The following is a 21,371-nucleotide window of genomic DNA, read 5'->3' on the forward strand; positions in this document are numbered from 1 at the left end:
ATTGCTTTTGGCTGGCTTTAGCTGCATTCCCCAGGATCACGATCAGCAGTAGATATTTGCAGGTTTTGCTCTGCATCCTCAGCCTGCCCAGATGTTGTTCAGTGTTTCAGCAGTGGAGAAGACGATGGATATTTTGCTAAACCTCCTTTCAAACAACAAAACTTGGGTTAGCACGACAGAAAAGAAGAAAAGAAAATCTTCGCCAGTTAGAACAGAGCCAGAGTCCCACCATTTCCCCCTCCACTTTGCTTTCTTTTCTACATTTAGAGGTAAAGCTTCCATCTCCAAAAGCTTCCATCTCTCACTTCCTGATGTAGCCATTTGCTACCCTTTAGCCTTGACTGCCACGCATCGGACTGCTGTCCGTGTGGGGCTGGGAATGCTCAGCCTGGAAAGAGAAGGGGGCTGGCGAGGCCTCCCTGCAGCTCTAGGAAAGATGGGCACAGAGAGGAGAAGCCTTTCAACTGCAGGAGTGAGCTTGAAGTTGGATCTGATGAAGCTGCTCTTTTCCACTCAGACTGCTGGGCCACTGGCCCAGGCTGTGCACAGAGGCTGGGGATGCTCCATCCTTGGCAACATCCAAGGCCAGCTGGGAGCGGGGCTCTGAGCAACCTATTCTGGGCGAAGATTGCTCCGCTTGGAACAAGATGGTCTTTAGGGTCCCTTCCAAGCCCAAGCACCCAGGGATTCCGTCATTCATTCTACGGTCTCCGTTGTCCTCTTCAGCCTGGGCCTGAACTCCTGGCGGTGATGTCACAGTGCACGCTCCAGCTAGAACTTCCAGCATCCAGCAACGGCCACAGCACAACCCTTGGCTCCTTGTGCCAGCACGCTCTTCATTCACCCTGCTCCAAGCCTACCCCTTTCACCTTGTTGCCACCTGCTCCCTGATTCCCCCAGCAGTCCCCAAAGCTCCCCATCGCTTGGATTTTGCTCTCCATCCCTGCAGGATGTCTGCATTTGTTCCAAAAGAGGTATGGTACTATTCCACGGAGGCGGACACCCCACAGATGCCTGGCTGGGCTGGAGCTCTGTGGGACAGGCTGGGAAATTTTGCTACCTCTGCAGGCTGGCACAGACCGAGAGGAGGAGACGGACGTCGATACACAGACTGATAGAGAAGAAGCCATGGAAGTGGACGGAGAGGATAGTGGAGAGGAAGAGAAGGATGCGGATATGTACGAGACAGAGGAAGAGATGGAGGTGGAAACGAAAGATTCTATTGAAGAGATGGATATTGATCTAAAAGACAAGGAGGAAGACATGGTCTTGGGATGAAGACCGATGCCAGCAGCAGAACAGGCAGGTGCTCCCCACAGGCAGAGTGGGTCCCCTGCTGCCAGCCTGGGGCCGGGCTGGGCACTCCCTGCTCAGGGACACGCTAGCCCATGCACTGCATTCTGCTGGCCATCCCTGGCCTGGCCTGGGCTTGCTGTGGGCCACACAAGCCCTGTTCCAGTGCCTGGGCCACAGCCCCCAGCCAGGCTCCCTTCTGGCAGCAGAGTCCCACTGGGCCAGTGTCCCAGCCCGGCAGCACATGGAACACCCTTCCGTGCCTGACTGCACTGACCGTGCTACTTGTTTTTCTTCCAGGACTTAGGGACATCACAGACACAGATGCCACCCTGCTGTACATACATTTTACAGTTGTTGTGTTCAGGATAGAGGTTTTAGAGTTTGTTTAAGTTGTCTGTAAATACGTTTCATAGAGTTTTGTTAGATCTCTTCTCAGGTAAATAGGTTCTATAGTTTGTTGTTGTTGTTGTTGTTGTTGTTGTTGTTGTTGTTACCAATATTCTTACAGTGTAAATATGTGGTGTAGTTCATTCTTGTTCCTTTTCTTCTACAGATAAACAGTCTTTGATTTTCACACCCCAGTTCTCTTTGCATTTTCTTCGGGCACATTTGCAAAGCTGTGGGTTGTTTCGGGAACAATGTTTGCAGGACTCTAAAAAGAGTATCAAAACCGCTCTGCCACACTCTCAGCTGCTGCTGCTGCCCCAAAAAGCACTGGCTGGCTTTGCTCACACAATCACAGTTGTGGTGGCATTTCTACCACACCACAGGACAGCGATGTTTTCCCTCTTCTCCTGGAAATACCTACAGCACTTGTGGGTAGCAAGGCAAACATGAGCCTCTTTTAGTGGCCCTTGAAATTGGACATGTGAAATGAGGCACACAAAGCCACAGGCCAGCTGAACCTGGCATCTCTGAATGGGTCTTTACATTCTTCCCAGGAAGATGAATGGCAATCACTATTTTGGCAGGGAGGAAAGTGCATCAGCTAGCAATTTGCTGTAGAAAATGTGCTTTCTGCTCCTCTCACAGCCAAAACTCCTACCCATTTCTTGGAAGTCCTTCTTAGATAAGGACCGTGTTCAACTGAGTGACAGTGAAGCCAAATGGCAATGCCGCAATCAATTGTCCTGTACACAATCTCCTTCATCCACGTGGAAGGTTACTCACGGGCACACAAGAGGACGGAAGAAACCCAAACGCATTGTTGGACATAATAAAGTCAGACGTGTTGAGGGATGAAGAAATCTTGCAGAGATATGGAAAGCTGCCCTGAAAACCCAGTTCGGGGAGAGCCTGAGCTCTTTTGTGCTTCTAGGCCTGAAGATGCTCAGCACCTTTCCCAGATGCTCAGCAGGCAGTAGGATTGTGCCTGAATCTGGCTCTGGAAATGCCAGTGCCTCAACTGAGAGCTGTGGCAATGATTTCCATTGCATGGAGAGGGGCCACAGTCCTGCAAGAGTCTTTCAGCAGAGCAAACAGCAGCCTGGAGGGTGGGCAATGCTGCATCTGGACCACTGCATGCTCATCCTTCACCACAATGCAAGAGCTGCCATGGATCACTTTTTCCATTTCTGCTGTTGGATATGTTTTGGAGAAGTTGTTCTAGGTGGCTTTGGATGGTGATCCAAGTAGGAAGCAGCCATTCGCCTGCTGTGATATCCTTACAACTAGTCCTAACTTCTCATTGCCTTTGGTTTGATTGGGGGTGTTTTATCTGTTTGTTTGATTGGTTTCTTTGGGTTGGTTTCTTTGCGTTTTTCTCTCTTTTGCTTGGAGTTTCTTTTCCTTTTTTAGAAATGACTGGTGAAGTTGGCACAAGCAAACTCCAGAAAACGTAAGCCAGGCTTGACTTTCCAGAAATTGCGTTTGGCTGGCTTTAGCTGCATTCCCCAGGATCACGATCAGCAGTAGATATTTGCAGGTTTTGCTCTGCATCCTCAGCCTGCCCAGATGTTGTTCAGTGTTTCAGCAGTGGAGAAGACGATGGATATTTTGCTAAACCTCCTTTCAAACAACAAAACTTGGGTTAGCACGACAGAAAAGAAGAAAAGAAAATCTTCGCCAGTTAGAACAGAGCCAGAGTCCCACCATTTCCCCCTCCACTTTGCTTTCTTTTCTACATTTAGAGGTAAAGCTTCCATCTCCAAAAGCTTCCATCTCTCACTTCCTGATGTAGCCATTTGCTACCCTTTAGCCTTGACTGCCACGCATCGGACTGCTGTCCGTGTGGGGCTGGGAATGCTCAGCCTGGAAAGAGAAGGGGGCTGGCGAGGCCTCCCTGCAGCTCTAGGAAAGATGGGCACAGAGAGGAGAAGCCTTTCAACTGCAGGAGTGAGCTTGAAGTTGGATCTGATGAAGCTGCTCTTTTCCACTCAGACTGCTGGGCCACTGGCCCAGGCTGTGCACAGAGGCTGGGGATGCTCCATCCTTGGCAACATCCAAGGCCAGCTGGGAGCGGGGCTCTGAGCAACCTATTCTGGGCGAAGATTGCTCCGCTTGGAACAAGATGGTCTTTAGGGTCCCTTCCAAGCCCAAGCACCCAGGGATTCCGTCATTCATTCTACGGTCTCCGTTGTCCACTTCAGCCTGGGCCTCAACTCCTGGCGGTGATGTCACAGTGCACGCTCCAGCTAGAACTTCCAGCATCCAGCAACGGCCACAACACAACCCTTGGCTCCTTGTGCCAGCACGCTCTTCATTCACCCTGCTCCAAGCCTACCCCTGTCACCTTGTTGCCACCTGCTCCCTGATTCCCCCAGCAGTCCCCAAAGCTCCCCATCGCTTGGATTTTGCTCTCCATCCCTGCAGGATGTCTGCATTTGTTCCAAAAGAGGTATGGTACTATTCCACGGAGGCGGACACCCCGCAGATGCCTGGCTGGGCTGGAGCTCTGTGGGACAGGCTGGGAAATTTTGCTACCTCTGCAGGCTGGCACAGACGGAGAGGAGGAGACGGACGTCGATACACAGACTGATAGAGAAGAAGCCATGGAAGTGGACGGAGAGGATACTGGAGAGGAAGAGAAGGATGCGGATATGTACGAGACAGAGGAAGAGATGGAGGTGGAAACGAAAGATTCTATTGAAGAGATGGATATTGATCTAAAAGACAAGGAGGAAGACATGGTCTTGGGATGAAGACCGATGCCAGCAGCAGAACAGGCAGGTGCTCCCCACAGGCAGAGTGGGTCCCCTGCTGCCAGCCTGGGGCCGGGCTGGGCACTCCCTGCTCAGGGACACGCTAGCCCATGCACTGCATTCTGCTGGCCATCCCTGGCCTGGCCTGGGCTTGCTGTGGGCCACACAAGCCCTGTTCCAGTGCCTGGGCCACAGCCCCCAGCCAGGCTCCCTTCTGGCAGCAGAGTCCCACTGGGCCAGTGTCCCAGCCCGGCAGCACATGGAACACCCTTCCGTGCCTGACTGCACTGACCGTGCTACTTGTTTTTCTTCCAGGACTTAGGGACATCACAGACACAGATGCCACCCTGCTGTACATACGTTTTACAGTTGTTGTGTTCAGGGTAGAGGTTTTAGAGTTTGTTTAAGTTGTCTGTAAATACGTTTCACAGAGTTTTGTTAGATCTCTTCTCAGGTAAATAGGTTCTATAGTTTGTTGTTGTTGTTGTTGTTGTTGTTACCAATATTCTTACAGTGTAAATATGTGGTGTAGTTCATTCTTGTTCCTTTTCTTCTACAGATAAACAGTCTTTGATTTTCACACCCCAGTTCTCTTTGCATTTTCTTCGGGCACATTTGCAAAGCTGTGGGTTGTTTCGGGAACAATGTTTGCAGGATTCTAAAAAGAGTATCAAAACCGCTCTGCCACACTCTCAGCTGCTGCTGCTGCCCCAAAAAGCACTGGCTGGCTTTGCTCACACAATCACAGTTGTGGTGGCATTTCTACCACACCACAGGACAGCGATGTTTTCCCTCTTCTCCTGGAAATACCTACAGCACTTGTGGGTAGCAAGGCAAACATGAGCCTCTTTTAGTGGCCCTTGAAATTGGACATGTGAAATGAGGTACACAAAGCCACAGGCCAGCTGAACCTGGCATCTCTGAATGGGTCTTTACATTCTTCCCAGGAAGATGAATGGCAATCACTATTTTGGCAGGGAGGAAAGTGCATCAGCTAGCAATTTGCTGTAGAAAATGTGCTTTCTGCTCCTCTCACAGCCAAAACTCCTACCCATTTCTTGGAAGTCCTTCTTAGATAAGGACCGTGTTCAACTGAGTGACAGTGAAGCCAAATGGCAATGCCGCAATCAATTGTCCTGTACACAATCTCCTCCATCCACGTGGAAGGTTACTCACGGGCACACAAGAGGACGGAAGAAACCCAAATGCATCGTTGGACATAATAAAGTCAGACGTGTTGAGGGATGAAGAAATCTTGCAGAGATATGGAAAGCTGCCCTGAAAACCCAGTTCGGGAAGAGCCTGAGCTCTTTTGTGCTTCTAGGCCTGAAGATGCTCAGCACCTTTCCCAGATGCTCAGCAGGCAGTAGGATTGTGCCTGAATCTGGCTCTGGAAATGCCAGTGCCTCAACTGAGAGCTGTGGCAAGGATTTCCATTGCATGGAGAGGGGCCACAGTCCTGCAAGAGTCTTTCAGCAGAGCAAACAGCAGCCTGGAGGGTGGGCAATGCTGCATCTGGACCACTGCATGCTCATCCTTCACCACAATGCAGAGCTGCCATGGATCACTTTTTCCATTTCTCCTGTTGGATATGTTTTGGAGAAGTTGTTCTAGGTGGCTTTGGATGGTGATCCAAGTAGGAAGCAGCCATTCGCCTGCTGTGATATCCTTACAACTAGTCCTAACTTCTCATTGCCTTTGGTTTGATTGGGGGTGTTTTATCTGTTTGTTTGATTGGTTTCTTTGGGTTGGTTTCTTTGTGTTTTTCTCTCTTTTGCTTGGAGTTTCTTTTCCTTTTTTAGAAATGACTGGTGAAGTTGGCACAACCAAACTCCAGAAAACGTAAGCCAGGCTTGACTTTCCAGAAATTGCTTTTGGCTGGCTTTAGCTGCATTCCCCAGGATCACGATCAGCAGTAGATATTTGCAGGTTTTGCTCTGCATCCTCAGCCTGCCCAGATGTTGTTCAGTGTTTCAGCAGTGGAGAAGACGATGGATATTTTGCTAAACCTCCTTTCAAACAACAAAACTTGGGTTAGCACGACAGAAAAGAAGAAAAGAAAATCTTCGCCAGTTAGAACAGAGCCAGAGTCCCACCATTTCCCCCTCCACTTTGCTTTCTTTTCTACATTTAGAGGTAAAGCTTCCATCTCCAAAAGCTTCCATCTCTCACTTCCTGATGTAGCCATTTGCTACCCTTTAGCCTTGACTGCCACGCATCGGACTGCTGTCCGTGTGGGGCTGGGGATGCTCAGCCTGGAAAGAGAAGGGGGCTGGCGAGGCCTCCCTGCAGCTCTAGGAAAGATGGGCACAGAGAGGAGAAGCCTTTCAACTGCAGGAGTGAGCTTGAAGTTGGATCTGATGAAGCTGCTCTTTTCTACTCAGACTGCTGGGCCACTGGCCCAGGCTGTGCACAGAGGCTGGGGATGCTCCATCCTTGGCAACATCCAAGGCCAGCTGGGAGCGGGGCTCTGAGCAACCTATTCTGGGCGAAGATTGCTCCGCTTGGAACAAGATGGTCTTTAGGGTCCCTTCCAAGCCCAAGCACCCAGGGATTCCGTCATTCATTCTACGGTCTCCGTTGTCCACTTCAGCCTGGGCCTCAACTCCTGGCGGTGATGTCACAGTGCACGCTCCAGCTAGAACTTCCAGCATCCAGCAACGGCCACAACACAACCCTTGGCTCCTTGTGCCAGCACGCTCTTCATTCACCCTGCTCCAAGCCTACCCCTGTCACCTTGTTGCCACCTGCTCCCTGATTCCCCCAGCAGTCCCCAAAGCTCCCCATCGCTTGGATTTTGCTCTCCATCCCTGCAGGATGTCTGCATTTGTTCCAAAAGAGGTATGGTACTATTCCACGGAGGCGGACACCCCGCAGCTGCCTGGCTGGGCTGGAGCTCCGTGGGACAGGCTGGGAAATTTTGCTACCTCTGCAGGCTGGCACAGACCGAGAGGAGGAGACGGACGTCGATACACAGACTGATAGAGAAGAAGCCATGGAAGTGGACGGAGAGGATAGTGGAGAGGAAGAGAAGGATGCGGATATGTACGAGACAGAGGAAGAGATGGAGGTGGAAAGGAAAGATTCTATTGAAGAGATGGATATTGATCTAAAAGACAAGGAGGAAGACATGGTCTTGGGATGAAGACCGATGCCAGCAGCAGAACAGGCAGGTGCTCCCCACAGGCAGAGTGGGTCCCCTGCTGCCAGCCTGGGGCCGGGCTGGGCACTCCCTGCTCAGGGACACGCTAGCCCATGCACTGCATTCTGCTGGCCATCCCTGGCCTGGCCTGGGCTTGCTGTGGGCCACACAAGCCCTGTTCCAGTGCCTGGGCCACAGCCCCCAGCCAGGCTCCCTTCTGGCAGCAGAGTCCCACTGGGCCAGTGTCCCAGCCCGGCAGCACATGCAACACCCTTCCGTGCCTGACTGCACTGACCGTGCTACTTGTTTTTCTTGCAGGACTTAGGGACATCACAGACACAGATGCCACCCTGCTGTACATACGTTTTACAGTTGTTGTGTTCAGGATAGAGGTTTTAGAGTTTGTTTAAGTTGTCTGTAAATACGTTTCATAGAGTTTTCTTAGATCTCTTCTCAGGTAAATAGGTTCTATAGTTTGTTGTTGTTGTTGTTGTTGTTGTTGTTACCAATATTCTTACAGTGTAAATATGTGGTGTAGTTCATTCTTGTTCCTTTTCTTCTACAGATAAACAGTCTTTGATTTTCACACCCCAGTTCTCTTTGCATTTTCTTCGGGCACATTTGCAAAGCTGTGGGTTGTTTCGGGAACAATGTTTGCAGGACTCTAAAAAGAGTATCAAAACCGCTCTGCCACACTCTCAGCTGCTGCTGCTGCCCCAAAAAGCACTGGCTGGCTTTGCTCACACAATCACAGTTGTGGTGGCATTTCTACCACACCACAGGACAGCGATGTTTTCCCTCTTCTCCTGGAAATACCTACAGCACTTGTGGGTAGCAAGGCAAACATGAGCCTCTTTTAGTGGCCCTTGAAATTGGACATGTGAAATGAGGCACACAAAGCCACAGGCCAGCTGAACTTGGCATCTCTGAATGGGTCTTTACATTCTTCCCAGGAAGATGAATGGCAATCACTATTTTGGCAGGGAGGAAAGTGCATCAGCTAGCAATTTGCTGTAGAAAATGTGCTTTCTGCTCCTCTCACAGCCAAAACTCCTACCCATTTCTTGGAAGTCCTTCTTAGATAAGGACCGTGTTCAACTGAGTGACAGTGAAGCCAAATGGCAATGCCGCAATCAATTGTCCTGTACACAATCTCCTTCATCCACGTGGAAGGTTACTCACGGGCACACAAGAGGACGGAAGAAACCCAAATGCATCGTTGGACATCATAAAGTCAGACGTGTTGAGGGATGAAGAAATCTTGCAGAGATATGGAAAGCTGCCCTGAAAACCCAGTTCGGGGAGAGCCTGAGCTCTTTTGTGCTTCTAGGCCTGAAGATGCTCAGCACCTTTCCCAGATGCTCAGCAGGCAGTAGGATTGTGCCTGAATCTGGCTCTGGAAATGCCAGTGCCTCAACTGAGAGCTGTGGCAAGGATTTCCATTGCATGGAGAGGGGCCACAGTCCTGCAAGAGTCTTTCAGCAGAGCAAACAGCAGCCTGGAGGGTGGGCAATGCTGCATCTGGACCACTGCATGCTCATCCTTCACCACAATGCAGAGCTGCCATGGATCACTTTTTCCATTTCTCCTGTTGGATATGTTTTGGAGAAGTTGTTCTAGGTGGCTTTGGATGGTGATCCAAGTAGGAAGCAGCCATTCGCCTGCTGTGATATCCTTACAACTAGTCCTAACTACTCATTGCCTTTGGTTTGATTGGGGGTGTTTTATCTGTTTGTTTGATTGGTTTCTTTGGGTTGGTTTCTTTGTGTTTTTCTCTCTTTTGCTTGGAGTTTCTTTTCCTTTTTTAGAAATGACTGGTGAAGTTGGCACAACCAAACTCCAGAAAACGTAAGCCAGGCTTGACTTTCCAGAAATTGCTTTTGGCTGGCTTTAGCTGCATTCCCCAGGATCACGATCAGCAGTAGATATTTGCAGGTTTTGCTCTGCATCCTCAGCCTGCCCAGGTGTTGTTCAGTGTTTCAGCAGTGGAGAAGACGATGGATATTTTGCTAAACCTCCTTTCAAACAACAAAACTTGGGTTAGCACGACAGAAAAGAAGAAAAGAAAATCTTCGCCAGTTAGAACAGAGCCAGAGTCCCACCATTTCCCCCTCCACTTTGCTTTCTTTTCTACATTTAGAGGTAAAGCTTCCATCTCCAAAAGCTTCCATCTCTCACTTCCTGATGTAGCCATTTGCTACCCTTTAGCCTTGACTGCCACGCATCGGACTGCTGTCCGTGTGGGGCTGGGGATGCTCAGCCTGGAAAGAGAAGGGGGCTGGCGAGGCCTCCCTGCAGCTCTAGGAAAGATGGGCACAGAGAGGAGAAGCCTTTCAACTGCAGGAGTGAGCTTGAAGTTGGATCTGATGAAGCTGCTCTTTTCTACTCAGACTGCTGGGCCACTGGCCCAGGCTGTGCACAGAGGCTGGGGATGCTCCATCCTTGGCAACATCCAAGGCCAGCTGGGAGCGGGGCTCTGAGCAACCTATTCTGGGCGAAGATTGCTCCGCTTGGAACAAGATGGTCTTTAGGGTCCCTTCCAAGCCCAAGCACCCAGGGATTCCGTCATTCATTCTACGGTCTCCGTTGTCCACTTCAGCCTGGGCCTGAACTCCTGGCGGTGATGTCACAGTGCACGCTCCAGCTAGAACTTCCAGCATCCAGCAACGGCCACAACACAACCCTTGGCTCCTTGTGCCAGCACGCTCTTCATTCACCCTGCTCCAAGCCTACCCCTGTCACCTTGTTGCCACCTGCTCCCTGATTCCCCCAGCAGTCCCCAAAGCTCCCCATCGCTTGGATTTTGCTCTCCATCCCTGCAGGATGTCTGCATTTGTTCCAAAAGAGGTATGGTACTATTCCACGGAGGCGGACACCCCGCAGCTGCCTGGCTGGGCTGGAGCTCTGTGGGACAGGCTGGGAAATTTTGCTACCTCTGCAGGCTGGCACAGACCGAGAGGAGGAGACGGACGTCGATACACAGACTGATAGAGAAGAAGCCATGGAAGTGGACGGAGAGGATACTGGAGAGGAAGAGAAGGATGCGGATATGTACGAGACAGAGGAAGAGATGGAGGTGGAAATGAAAGATTCTATTGAAGAGATGGATATTGATCTAAAAGACAAGGAGGAAGACATGGTCTTGGGATGAAGACCGATGCCAGCAGCAGAACAGGCAGGTGCTCCCCACAGGCAGAGTGGGGCCCCTGCTGCCAGCCTGGGGCCGGGCTGGGCACTCCCTGCTCAGGGACACGCTAGCCCATGCACTGGATTCTGCTGGCCATCCCTGGCCTGGCCTGGGCTTGCTGTGGGCCACACAAGCCCTGTTCCAGTGCCTGGGCCACAGCCCCCAGCCAGGCTCCCTTCTGGCAGCAGAGTCCCACTGGGCCAGTGTCCCAGCCCGGCAGCACATGCAACACCCTTCCGTGCCTGACTGCACTGACCGTGCTACTTGTTTTTCTTCCAGGACTTAGGGACATCACAGACACAGATGCCACCCTGCTGTACATACGTTTTACAGTTGTTGTGTTCAGGGTAGAGGTTTTAGAGTTTGTTTAAGTTGTCTGTAAAAACTTTTCATAGAGTTTTGTTAGAGCTGTTCTCAGGTAAATAGGTTCTATAGTTTGTTGTTGTTGTTGTTGTTGTTGTTACCAATATTCTTACAGTGTAAATATGTGGTGTAGTTCATTCTTGTTCCTTTTCTTCTACAGATAAACAGTCTTTGATTTTCACACCCCAGTTCTCTTTGCATTTTCTTCGGGCACATTTGCAAAGCTGTGGGTTGTTTCGGGAACAATGTTTGCAGGACTCTAAAAAGAGTATCAAAACCGCTCTGCCACACTCTCAGCTGCTGCTGCTGCCCCAAAAAGCACTGGCTGGCTTTGCTCACACAATCACAGTTGTGGTGGCATTTCTACCACACCACAGGACAGCGATGTTTTCCCTCTTCTCCTGGAAATACCTACAGCACTTGTGGGTAGCAAGGCAAACATGAGCCTCTTTTAGTGGCCCTTGAAATTGGACATGTGAAATGAGGCACACAAAGCCACAGGCCAGCTGAACCTGGCATCTCTGAATGGGTCTTTACATTCTTCCCAGGAAGATGAATGGCAATCACTATTTTGGCAGGGAGGAAAGTGCATCAGCTAGCAATTTGCTGTAGAAAATGTGCTTTCTGCTCCTCTCACAGCCAAAACTCCTACCCATTTCTTGGAAGTCCTTCTTAGATAAGGACCGTGTTCAACTGAGTGACAGTGAAGCCAAATGGCAATGCCGCAATCAATTGTCCTGTACACAATCTCCTTCATCCACGTGGAAGGTTACTCACGGGCACACAAGAGGACGGAAGAAACCCAAATGCATCGTTGGACATCATAAAGTCAGACGTGTTGAGGGATGAAGAAATCTTGCAGAGATATGGAAAGCTGCCCTGAAAACCCAGTTCGGGGAGAGCCTGAGCTCTTTTGTGCTTCTAGGCCTGAAGATGCTCAGCACCTTTCCCAGATGCTCAGCAGGCAGTAGGATTGTGCCTGAATCTGGCTCTGGAAATGCCAGTGCCTCAACTGAGAGCTGTGGCAAGGATTTCCATTGCATGGAGAGGGGCCACAGTCCTGCAAGAGTCTTTCAGCAGAGCAAACAGCAGCCTGGAGGGTGGGCAATGCTGCATCTGGACCACTGCATGCTCATCCTTCACCACAATGCAGAGCTGCCATGGATCACTTTTTCCATTTCTGCTGTTGGATATGTTTTGGAGAAGTTGTTCTAGGTGGCTTTGGATGGTGATCCAAGTAGGAAGCAGCCATTCGCCTGCTGTGATATCCTTACAACTAGTCCTAACTTCTCATTGACTTTGGTTTGATTGGGGGTGTTTTATCTGTTTGTTTAATTGGTTTGTTTGGGTTGGTTTCTTTGTGTTATTCTCTGTTTTGCTTGGAGTTTCTTTTCCTTTTTTAGAAATGACTGGTGAAGTTGGCACAACCAAACTCCAGAAAACGTAAGCCAGGCTTGACTTTCCAGAAATTGCTTTTGGCTGGCTTTAGCTGCATTCCCCAGGATCACGATCAGCAGTAGATATTTGCAGGTTTTGCTCTGCATCCTCAGCCTGCCCAGATGTTGTTCAGTGTTTCAGCAGTGGAGAAGACGATGGATATTTTGCTAAACCTCCTTTCAAACAACAAAACTTGGGTTAGCACGACAGAAAAGAAGAAAAGAAAATCTTCGCCAGTTAGAACAGAGCCAGAGTCCCACCATTTCCCCCTCCACTTTGCTTTCTTTTCTACATTTAGAGGTAAAGCTTCCATCTCCAAAAGCTTCCATCTCTCACTTCCTGATGTAGCCATTTGCTACCCTTTAGCCTTGACTGCCACGCATCGGACTGCTGTCTGTGTGGGGCTGGGGATGCTCAGCCTGGAAAGAGAAGGGGGCTGGCGAGGCCTCCCTGCAGCTCTAGGAAAGATGGGCACAGAGAGGAGAAGCCTTTCAACTGCAGGAGTGAGCTTGAAGTTGGATCTAATGAAGCTGCTCTTTTCCACTCAGACTGCTGGGCCACTGGCCCGGCTGTGCACAGAGGCTGGGGATGCTCCATCCTTGGCAACATCCAAGGCCAGCTGGGAGCAGGGCTCTGAGCAACCTATTCTGGGCGAAGATTGCTCCGCTTGGAACAAGATGGTCTTTAGGGTCCCTTCCAAGCCCAAGCACCCAGGGATTCCGTCATTCATTCTACGGTCTCCGTTGTCCACTTCAGCCTGGGCCTCAACTCCTGGCGGTGATGTCACAGTGCACGCTCCAGCTAGAACTTCCAGCATCCAGCAACGGCCACAACACAACCCTTGGCTCCTTGTGCCAGCACGCTCTTCATTCACCCTGCTCCAAGCCTACCCCTGTCACCTTGTTGCCACCTGCTCCCTGATTCCCCCAGCAGTCCCCAAAGCTCCCCATCGCTTGGATTTTGCTCTCCATCCCGGCAGGATGTCTGCATTTGTTCCAAAAGAGGTATGGTACTATTCCACGGAGGCGGACACCCCGCAGCTGCCTGGCTGGGCTGGAGCTCTGTGGGACAGGCTGGGAAATTTTGCTACCTCTGCAGGCTGGCACAGACGGAGAGGAGGAGACGGACGTCGATACACAGACTGATAGAGAAGAAGCCATGGAAGTGGACGGAGAGGATACTGGAGAGGAAGAGAAGGATGTGGATATGTACGAGACAGAGGAAGAGATGGAGGTGGAAAGGAAAGATTCTATTGAAGAGATGGATATTGATCTAAAAGACAAGGAGGAAGACATGGTCTTGGGATGAAGACCGATGCCAGCAGCAGAACAGGCAGGTGCTCCCCACAGGCAGAGTGGGTCCCCTGCTGCCAGCCTGGGGCCGGGCTGGGCACTCCCTGCTCAGGGACACGCTAGCCCATGCACTGCATTCTGCTGGCCATCCCTGGCCTGGCCTGGGCTTGCTGTGGGCCACACAAGCCCTGTTCCAGTGCCTGGGCCACAGCCCCCAGCCAGGCTCCCTTCTGGCAGCAGAGTCCCACTGGGCCAGTGTCCCAGCCCGGCAGCACATGGAACACCCTTCCGTGCCTGACTGCACTGACTGTGCTACTTGTTTTTCTTCCAGGACTTAGGGACATCACAGACACAGATGCCACCCTGCTGTACATACGTTTTACAGTTGTTGTGTTCAGGATAGAGGTTTTAGAGTTTGTTTAAGTTGTCTGTAAATACGTTTCATAGAGATTTGTTAGATCTCTTCTCAGGTAAATAGGTTCTATAGTTTGTTGTTGTTGTTGTTGTTGTTGTTGTTACCAATATTCTTACAGTGTAAATATGTGGTGTAGTTCATTCTTGTTCCTTTTCTTCTACAGATAAACAGTCTTTGATTTTCACACCCCAGTTCTCTTTGCATTTTCTTCGGGCACATTTGCAAAGCTGTGGGTTGTTTCGGGAACAATGTTTGCAGGACTCTAAAAAGAGTATCAAAACCGCTCTGCCACACTCTCAGCTGCTGCTGCTGCCCCAAAAAGCACTGGCTGGCTTTGCTCACACAATCACAGTTGTGGTGGCATTTCTACCACACCACAGGACAGCGATGTTTTCCCTCTTCTCCTGGAAATACCTACAGCACTTGTGGGTAGCAAGGCAAACATGAGCCTCTTTTAGTGGCCCTTGAAATTGGACATGTGAAATGAGGCACACAAAGCCACAGGCCAGCTGAACCTGGCATCTCTGAATGGGTCTTTACATTCTTCCCAGGAAGATGAATGGCAATCACTATTTTGGCAAGGAGGAAAGTGCATCAGCTAGCAATTTGCTGTAGAAAATGTGCTTTCTGCTCCTCTCACAGCCAAAACTCCTACCCATTTCTTGGAAGTCCTTCTTAGATAAGGACCGTGTTCAACTGAGTGACAGTGAAGCTAAATGGCAATGCCACAATCAATTGTCCTGTACACAATCTCCTTCATCCACGTGGAAGGTTACTCGGGCACACAAGAGGACGGAAGAAACCCAAATGCATCGTTGGACATCATAAAGTCAAACGTGTTGAGGGCTGAAGAAATCTTGCAGAGATATGGAAAGCTGCCCTGAAAACCCAGTTCGGGGAGAGCCTGAGCTCTTTTGTGCTTCTAGGCCTGAAGATGCTCAGCACCTTTCCCAGATGCTCAGCAGGCAGTAGGATTGTGCCTGAATCTGGCTCTGGAAATGCCAGTGCCTCAACTGAGAGCTGTGGCAAGGATTTCCATTGCATGGAGAGGGGCCACAGTCCTGCAAGAGTCTTTCAGCAGAGCAAACAGCAGCCTGGAGGGTGGGCAATGCTGCATCTGGACCACTGCATGCTCATCCTTCACCACAATGCAGAGCTGCCATGGATCACTTTTTCCATTTCTCCTGTTGGATATGTTTTGGAGAAGTTGTTCTAGGTGGCTTTGGATGGTGATCCAAGTAGGAAGCAGCCATTCGCCTGCTGTGATATCCTTACAACTAGTCCTAACTTCTCATTGCCTTTGGTTTGATTGGGGGTGTTTTATCTGTTTGTTTGATTGGTTTCTTTGGGTTGGTTTCTTTGCGTTTTTCTCTCTTTTGCTTGGAGTTTCTTTTCCTTTTTTAGAAATGACTGGTGAAGTTGGCACAAGCAAACTCCAGAAAACGTAAGCCAGGCTTGACTTTCCAGAAATTGCTTTTGGCTGGCTTTAGCTGCATTCCCCAGGATCACGATCAGCAGTAGATATTTGCAGGTTTTGCTCTGCATCCTCAGCCTGCCCAGATGTTGTTCAGTGTTTCAGCAGTGGAGAAGACGATGGATATTTTGCTAAACCTCCTTTCAAACAACAAAACTTGGGTTAGCACGACAGAAAAGAAGAAAAGAAAATCTTCGCCAGTTAGAACAGAGCCAGAGTCCCACCATTTCCCCCTCCACTTTGCTTTCTTTTCTACATTTAGAGGTAAAGCTTCCATCTCCAAAAGCTTCCATCTCTCACTTCCTGATGTAGCCATTTGCTACCCTTTAGCCTTGACTGCCACGCATCGGACTGCTGTCCATGTGGGGCTGGGGATGCTCAGCCTGGAAAGAGAAGGGGGCTGGCGAGGCCTCCCTGCAGCTCTAGGAAAGATGGGCACAGAGAGGAGAAGCCTTTCAACTGCAGGAGTGAGCTTGAAGTTGGATCTAATGAAGCTGCTCTTTTCCACTCAGACTGCTGGGCCACTGGCCCAGGCTGTGCACAGAGGCTGGGGATGCTCCATCCTTGGCAACATCCAAGGCCAGCTGGGAGCGGGGCTCTGAGCAACCTATTCTGGGCGAAGATTGCTCCGCTTGGAACAAGATGGTCTTTAGGGTCCCTTCCAAGCCCAAGCACCCAGGGATTCCGTCATTCATTCTACGGTCTCCGTTGTCCACTTCAGCCTGGGCCTCAACTCCTGGCGGTGATGTCACAGTGCACGCTCCAGCTAGAACTTCCAGCATCCAGCAACGGCCACAACACAACCCTTGGCTCCTTGTGCCAGCACGCTCTTCATTCACCCTGCTCCAAGCCTACCCCTGTCACCTTGTTGCCACCTGCTCCCTGATTCCCCCAGCAGTCCCCAAAGCTCCCCATCGCTTGGATTTTGCTCTCCATCCCTGCAGGATGTCTGCATTTGTTCCAAAAGAGGTATGGTACTATTCCACGGAGGCGGACACCCCGCAGCTGCCTGGCTGGGCTGGAGCTCTGTGGGACAGGCTGGGAAATTTTGCTACCTCTGCAGGCTGGCACAGACGGAGAGGAGGAGACGGACGTCGATACACAGACTGATAGAGAAGAAGCCATGGAAGTGGACGGAGAGGATACTGGAGAGGAAGAGATGGATGTGGATATGTACGAGACAGAGGAAGAGATGGAGGTGGAAACGAAAGATTCTATTGAAGAGATGGATATTGATCTAAAAGACAAGGAGGAAGACATGGTCTTGGGATGAAGACCGATGCCAGCAGCAGAACAGGCAGGTGCTCCCCACAGGCAGAGTGGGTCCCCTGCTGCCAGCCTGGGGCCGGGCTGGGCACTCCCTGCTCAGGGACACGCTAGCCCATGCACTGGATTCTGCTGGCCATCCCTGGCCTGGCCTGGGCTTGCTGTGGGCCACACAAGCCCTGTTCCAGTGCCTGGGCCACAGCCCCCAGCCAGGCTCCCTTCTGGCAGCAGAGTCCCACTGGGCCAGTGTCCCAGCCCGGCAGCACATGGAACACCCTTCCGTGCCTGACTGCACTGACCGTGCTACTTGTTTTTCTTGCAGGACTTAGGGACATCACAGACACAGATGCCACCCTGCTGTACATACGTTTTACAGTTGTTGTGTTCAGGATAGAGGTTTTAGAGTTTGTTTAAGTTGTCTGTAAATACGTTTCATAGAGTTTTCTTAGAGCTGTTCTAAGGTAAATAGGTTCTATAGTTTGTTGTTGTTGTTGTTGTTGTTGTTGTTGTTACCAATATTCTTACAGTGTAAATATGTGGTGTAGTTCATTCTTGTTCCTTTTCTTCTACAGATAAACAGTCTTTGATTTTCACACCCCAGTTCTCTTTGCATTTTCTTCGGGCACATTTGCAAAGCTGTGGGTTGTTTCGGGAACAATGTTTGCAGGACTCTAAAAAGAGTATCAAAACCGCTCTGCCACACTCTCAGCTGCTGCTGCTGCCCCAAAAAGCACTGGCTGGCTTTGCTCACACAATCACAGTTGTGGTGGCATTTCTACCACACCACAGGACAGCGATGTTTTCCCTCTTCTCCTGGAAATACCTACAGCACTTGTGGGTAGCAAGGCAAACATGAGCCTCTTTTAGTGGCCCTTGAAATTGGACATGTGAAATGAGGCACACAAAGCCACAGGCCAGCTGAACCTGGCATCTCTGAATGGGTCTTTACATTCTTCCCAGGAAGATGAATGGCAATCACTATTTTGGCAAGGAGGAAAGTGCATCAGCTAGCAATTTGCTGTAGAAAATGTGCTTTCTGCTCCTCTCACAGCCAAAACTCCTACCCATTTCTTGGAAGTCCTTCTTAGATAAGGACCGTGTTCAACTGAGTGACAGTGAAGCCAAATGGCAATGCCGCAATCAATTGTCCTGTACACAATCTCCTTCATCCACGTGGAAGGTTACTCACGGGCACACAAGAGGACGGAAGAAACCCAAATGCATCGTTGGACATCATAAAGTCAAACGTGTTGAGGGCTGAAGAAATCTTGCAGAGATATGGAAAGCTGCCCTGAAAACCCAGTTCGGGGAGAGCCTGAGCTCTTTTGTGCTTCTAGGCCTGAAGATGCTCAGCACCTTTCCCAGATGCTCAGCAGGCAGTAGGATTGTGCCTGAATCTGGCTCTGGAAATGCCAGTGCCTCAACTGAGAGCTGTGGCAAGGATTTCCATTGCATGGAGAGGGGCCACAGTCCTGCAAGAGTCTTTCAGCAGAGCAAACAGCAGCCTGGAGGGTGGGCAATGCTGCATCTGGACCACTGCATGCTCATCCTTCACCACAATGCAGAGCTGCCATGGATCACTTTTTCCATTTCTCCTGTTGGATATGTTTTGGAGAAGTTGTTCTAGGTGGCTTTGGATGGTGATCCAAGTAGGAAGCAGCCATTCGCCTGCTGTGATATCCTTACAACTAGTCCTAACTTCTCATTGCCTTTGGTTTGATTGGGGGTGTTTTATCTGTTTGTTTGATTGGTTTCTTTGGGTTGGTTTCTTTGTGTTATTCTCTGTTTTGCTTGGAGTTTCTTTTCCTTTTTTAGAAATGACTGGTGAAGTTGGCACAACCAAACTCCAGAAAACGTAAAGCAGGCTTGACTTTCCAGAAATTGCTTTTGGCTGGCTTTAGCTGCATTCCCCAGGATCACGATCAGCAGTAGATATTTGCAGGTTTTGCTCTGCATCCTCAGCCTGCCCAGATGTTGTTCAGTGTTTCAGCAGTGGAGAAGACGATGGATATTTTGCTAAACCTCCTTTCAAACAACAAAACTTGGGTTAGCACGACAGAAAAGAAGAAAAGAAAATCTTCGCCAGTTAGAACAGAGCCAGAGTCCCACCATTTCCCCCTCCACTTTGCTTTCTTTTCTACATTTAGAGGTAAAGCTTCCATCTCCAAAAGCTTCCATCTCTCACTTCCTGATGTAGCCATTTGCTACCCTTTAGCCTTGACTGCCACGCATCGGACTGCTGTCCGTGTGGGGCTGGGGATGCTCAGCCTGGAAAGAGAAGGGGGCTGGCGAGGCCTCCCTGCAGCTCTAGGAAAGATGGGCACAGAGAGGAGAAGCCTTTCAACTGCAGGAGTGAGCTTGAAGTTGGATCTAATGAAGCTGCTCTTTTCCACTCAGACTGCTGGGCTACTGGCCCAGGCTGTGCACAGAGGCTGGGGATGCTCCATCCTTGGCAACATCCAAGGCCAGCTGGGAGCGGGGCTCTGAGCAACCTATTCTGGGCGAAGATTGCTCCGCTTGGAACAAGATGGTCTTTAGGGTCCCTTCCAAGCCCAAGCACCCAGGGATTCCGTCATTCATTCTACGGTCTCCATTGTCCACTTCAGCCTGGGCCTGAACTCCTGGCGGTGATGTCACAGTGCACGCTCCAGCTAGAACTTTCAGCATCCAGCAACGGCCACAACACAACCCTTGGCTCCTTGTGCCAGCACGCTCTTCATTCACCCTGCTCCAAGCCTACCCCTGTCACCTTGTTGCCACCTGCTCCCTGATTCCCCCAGCAGTCCCCAAAGCTCCCCATCGCTTGGATTTTGCTCTCCATCCCTGCAGGATGTCTGCATTTGTTCCAAAAGAGGTATGCTACTATTCCACGGAGGCGGACACCCCGCAGCTGCCTGGCTGGGCTGGAGCTCTGTGGGACAGGGTGGGAAATTTTGCTACCTCTGCAGGCTGGCACAGACCGAGAGGAGGAGACGGACGTCGATACACAGACTGATAGAGAAGAAGCCATGGAAGTGGACGGAGAGGATAGTGGAGAGGAAGAGATGGATGTGGATATGTACGAGACAGAGGAAGAGATGGAGGTGGAAACGAAAGATTCTATTGAAGAGATGGATATTGATCTAAAAGACAAGGAGGAAGACATGGTCTTGGGATGAAGACCGATGCCAGCAGCAGAACAGGCAGGTGCTCCCCACAGGCAGAGTGGGGCCCCTGCTGCCAGCCTGGGGCCGGGCTGGGCACTCCCTGCTCAGGGACACGCTAGCCCATGCACTGCATTCTGCTGGCCATCCCTGGCCTGGCCTGGGCTTGCTGTGGGCCACACAAGCCCTGTTCCAGTGCCTGGGCCACAGCCCCCAGCCAGGCTCCCTTCTGGCAGCAGAGTCCCACTGGGCCAGTGTCCCAGCCCGGCAGCACATGGAACACCCTTCCGTGCCTGACTGCACTGACCGTGCTACTTGTTTTTCTTCCAGGACTTAGGGACATCACAGACACAGATGCCACCCTGCTGTACATACGTTTTACAGTTGTTGTGTTCAGGATAGAGGTTTTAGAGTTTGTTTAAGTTGTCTGTAAATACGTTTCATAGAGTTTTCTTAGAGCTGTTCTAAGGTAAATAGGTTCTATAGTTTGTTGTTGTTGTTGTTGTTGTTGTTGTTGTTACCAATATTCTTACAGTGTAAATATGTGGTGTAGTTCATTCTTGTTCCTTTTCTTCTACAGATAAACAGTCTTTGATTTTCACACCCCAGTTCTCTTTGCATTTTCTTCGGGCACATTTGCAAAGCTGTGGGTTGTTTCGGGAACAATGTTTGCAGGACTCTAAAAAGAGTATCAAAACCGCTCTGCCACACTCTCAGCTGCTGCTGCTGCCCCAAAAAGCACTGGCTGGCTTTGCTCACACAATCACAGTTGTGGTGGCATTTCTACCACACCACAGGACAGCGATGTTTTCCCTCTTCTCCTGGAAATACCTACAGCACTTGTGGGTAGCAAGGCAAACATGAGCCTCTTTTAGTGGCCCTTGAAATTGGACATGTGAAATGAGGCACACAAAGCCACAGGCCAGCTGAACCTGGCATCTCTGAATGGGTCTTTACATTCTTCCCAGGAAGATGAATGGCAATCACTATTTTGGCAAGGAGGAAAGTGCATCAGCTAGCAATTTGCTGTAGAAAATGTGCTTTCTGCTCCTCTCACAGCCAAAACTCCTACCCATTTCTTGGAAGTCCTTCTTAGATAAGGACCGTGTTCAACTGAGTGACAGTGAAGCCAAATGGCAATGCCGCAATCAATTGTCCTGTACACAATCTCCTTCATCCACGTGGAAGGTTACTCGGGCACACAAGAGGACGGAAG

The 21,371-nt window shown here is 50.3% G+C and overlaps 2 long non-coding RNA genes across 2 annotated transcripts; both read left to right on the top strand.

Moving 5' to 3' along the window:
- The first annotated feature begins 773 nt into the window (after positions 1-773).
- On the top strand, positions 774-7,277 carry LOC147651157 (uncharacterized). Its single transcript, XR_015274838.1, has 5 exons — positions 774-974; positions 1,069-1,302; positions 1,594-4,132; positions 4,227-4,460; positions 4,752-7,277. It is a non-coding gene; the product is annotated as an uncharacterized LOC147651157 (long non-coding RNA).
- A 3,923-nt stretch (positions 7,278-11,200) lies between these two features.
- LOC147651158 (uncharacterized) lies at positions 11,201-15,488 on the top strand. Its single transcript, XR_015274840.1, has 3 exons — positions 11,201-13,569; positions 13,664-13,897; positions 14,189-15,488. It is a non-coding gene; the product is annotated as an uncharacterized LOC147651158 (long non-coding RNA).
- Positions 15,489-21,371: the final 5,883 nt, after the last annotated feature.

This window comes from Cyanistes caeruleus, chromosome 11 (assembly GCF_971803275.1).
Source record: "Cyanistes caeruleus chromosome 11, bCyaCae1.hap1.1, whole genome shotgun sequence".
Lineage (NCBI taxonomy): Eukaryota > Metazoa > Chordata > Aves > Passeriformes > Paridae > Cyanistes > Cyanistes caeruleus.